Below are 3300 nucleotides of genomic sequence, written 5' to 3'. Positions count from 1 at the left end.
AAAAGCAGTGAGGCAACAATAATGAGAGGGTTTGTTTATTCAATGAACTTGCGATGGAATATTGATCTTGAAAACATGAAAACATCTTTGTGGCAGAATTGGTTTACAGCATCATTTTACTGTGGGTAATTACCTAGAATTTGATGGTGCGATAGAACATGTTTACTGGATGGATTGCTGTTCGTTCCCAGCAAGCCGTGTGTTCAGGCCTGTGAATATTTTGAAACCTTATCTTTTATAAAAAATGGATGGCGACAAGACATGAAAGAATTGTGTTTTCTCAGCAACTTGTGACATTGACTTTTTTAAAGAGGCTATTGGCTCTTTTAAAGCTGCGCATTAAATGCATCCCTCTTCAAGAAAAAAGTAAATAACACCAAACAGTGATAGATCTAGTGGCTGAATTTAAACCAGTAAAATATTTATGCTCTGCATCTCTTCCATGATGTAAATATTGTGTTTTGATGTGAGAACGTTGCATAGATTAACAGCTTAAACAGGCCCAAACCCTGAGGGTGTTGAGCCTTCACTGCATCCACTAGTACTATATGTATGTATTGTACTTTATTTCTATTGGTGTTGAACAGTTTGACTCCGAACGTTACAAGCTAAATGGATTTACTGACAAAAAAAGCACATCACGGTCAATTACTGAAAATGGCAGATGGATCAAACACCACAAATGCCATTAGAAGAATTTGAAGGACACATCAAACTTTGGATTCATCATTTTAAAAAGGAATATATTCATCGTCTGCACAATGACATGAAACATGATAATCCATGAAATAAGTTGTCACTGTACTGTGATATACTGCAATTAGATTAGTATGTTTTTTTAGTATGCTTTTTATTAATGAATACATTTTTGAAAGGGGAGATAATGTGTATCTTTTCAAAATATTTTCATTTTGTTCAAAATTCTGCTCAAAATTCAAAAGTCCTGCTGCAAATCCTCCTTGTATAAATTTACCAAGAAAGTACTTAAAATCTGTATCAAACCAAATGAGTTCAGATTACGTCACACTACCATTTACAGTGGGTTCTTTTGATTTTTTGAATTGATGTTCCTTAATGTTTTACCCCAAATTTAAACATGTTGGTTTGAATGAAAAAGACTTTAAAAGGTCCCATTTTAAAGGTGCTCTAAGCCATGTTGGTCGACGGCACTTCTTGCTGTTGTTCAAAGTATTTTCAAACAAAACGAGGCTAGCCTGCCCCTCCCCCCTCCTCATCCCGTCCCCTCTCCCTCCCTTCCGTGCTTCCACGCACTGACCACCCTAACCCCCGCCCCCAAATCCTTCATTGGTTACTGGCTAGAACGCGTGGGCACAGTTTAGTTTTTGTCCGAGTTTGTGGAGCCAGGGCTGTCTACAGACATAGCGTTTGTTTTACAGTGTGTTCAGGGGACAGGCAGCTCGCAGATAGTGAGGAGATGTTAGCTGTATGTGACAGAAAATGTTATAGCATAAAAAACTTGTGAAATTGCTTAGAGCAACTTCTAGCTCATTTTCAGGTATATACAGTATGTGTAATTTGGGTTTCTGCTAAAGCATGTGTACATCCTTTAATGTAATCGCCTTCTGTATGAAATGCCCTGATTTAGTGACTGTCTCTTTAAGCCCCACTCCCAAAAAAACAGACTCAGATTTCAGCCAGCGAATGTCCCTGTAGTGACACTTTCTACCTATACCTATCCTTGTGACATCACAAGCATCCGGAAGTCCTGACGGCCTCTGTAAAGGCACAGTTTTGGAATACGGGCTGAGTGCATTACTCTGTGGATGACCGTTTTAATACTTTCACAGTAATTATATAGCACCTCAACCTGCTTTATAATAAAAAATACATGAATATCTCACCTTTTGGAATGTGGGACCTTTAAGAACAAGAATCCACAGCCATGAGCCTCTGACCATCGGATGCTATGTTTAACGCCTTATATTTACTACACATTGGTTTAGCCTGTTAGTATTTTGCTAATTGGCACTACATGCAAAGTACAAATAAGGCTGATGGGAATGTCATTAGTTTTAAAAGTAATTGGTCATAAAACAAAGCATTGAGCAAAGTGACAGTTTGACATGATGGGCGCGCTAAATCAAAAGTCAGAAGATCATCAAAGTTATTATAATTTATTCTCACTGGACTGCAAATGCCATGGCAATCCATACAAAAGTTATCAAAATGTTTCACTCAGAACCACAAATGTCAACTTGCTGGTGGCTCTACAGAAAACGTCAGGTGATCACAAAAGATATTAATATTCATCCTCTGGGAACCATGAACGTCAGCACAAAGTTACATGGAAATCTGTTTGATAGTTATATGATGAATTTAATCTGGACCAAAGTGGTGGACTGAGTAGGTCCTCAGATACTGTGAATAGCTTCAACTTGGCGTATACAGAGTGGCCTCCAACTTTATAAAAGTACTATGTGAACGTAAAGTCATACATATTTCTGCTCCGTCAGCCTCTTTCTGTATGTGGACTGCACTGCAGAACATGCTGCCTTTGTTCTCAATGATCAAAGCTCTTCCTCAAACCTCTGACAGTCATCCGTCATACTGGACAGGACTTTTAAAGTAACCCTCTCCTCTTTCCTTTGCCCTCAGCTCACTGACAAAACCCAATTCTTTGAAGCATGCCTAGAAGGAGTCCCCCCGTTTGCTTTCCAAAATGTGAACAATTAGCGTTTATAGCTTATTCCCAAATGGAGACTATTATTTTAGCATAACAGCATGATCATTCAAAACCAAGTTGGGTACATAGTGTTTCAAGCTTCTGGTGGAATAGCATCTAAGCTGAATCTAGCAGCAGAGCTCGGGGACTGTGTTCCAGCACGGCTCAGCTTAGAATCAGACAAGCTTCGATTAGTGACAATGCAAAGTTAATCAGGATGAGAGCAGAGATAACGGCAGAGAAAATGCTTCTTAATAGGAAAGGAAAGCATCCAGAGGGAGCGCTTAAGGAGGAGGACCTTGCGGCTGGTCAAGAGCATAGCTACAACTTGTGAAAAACACACACAGACAGACATACAGCACAGACATAATACTCTAAATGGTCATTGCATACAATTATTTTTACTACTTGTCCTAGTTTACTGACTCAAGAGATAGCTACTCCCAGTCCTCCCAGTCCTCCCACACAGAGCAAAAACATCAAAAACAAAATGCCGGTGCAGTGCTTGTGCCGCAAGCCTCTCTGAACCCCTGCGCCCCATTCCCTCAAAACAAATTATTAAACTTTCAGTAGGACAGACTATTTTCTGCCTGCACACTCACTTAACTCACTTAACC

The 3300-nt window shown here is 39.5% G+C and overlaps 1 protein-coding gene across 1 annotated transcript in view; it reads right to left on the bottom strand.

Annotated features, from left to right (window-relative positions):
- magi2a (membrane associated guanylate kinase, WW and PDZ domain containing 2a) overlaps positions 1 to 3300 on the bottom strand; it is a gene marked incomplete in the record, with an annotated part of 285654 nt that overhangs the window by 59592 nt on the left and 222762 nt on the right.

The sequence above is a fragment of the Etheostoma spectabile genome, chromosome 23 (genome assembly GCF_008692095.1).
Source record: "Etheostoma spectabile isolate EspeVRDwgs_2016 chromosome 23, UIUC_Espe_1.0, whole genome shotgun sequence".
NCBI lineage: Eukaryota > Metazoa > Chordata > Actinopteri > Perciformes > Percidae > Etheostoma > Etheostoma spectabile.
The sequence above is the reverse complement of the archived record's forward strand: the minus strand, read 5'-3'. Positions and strand labels throughout refer to the sequence as shown.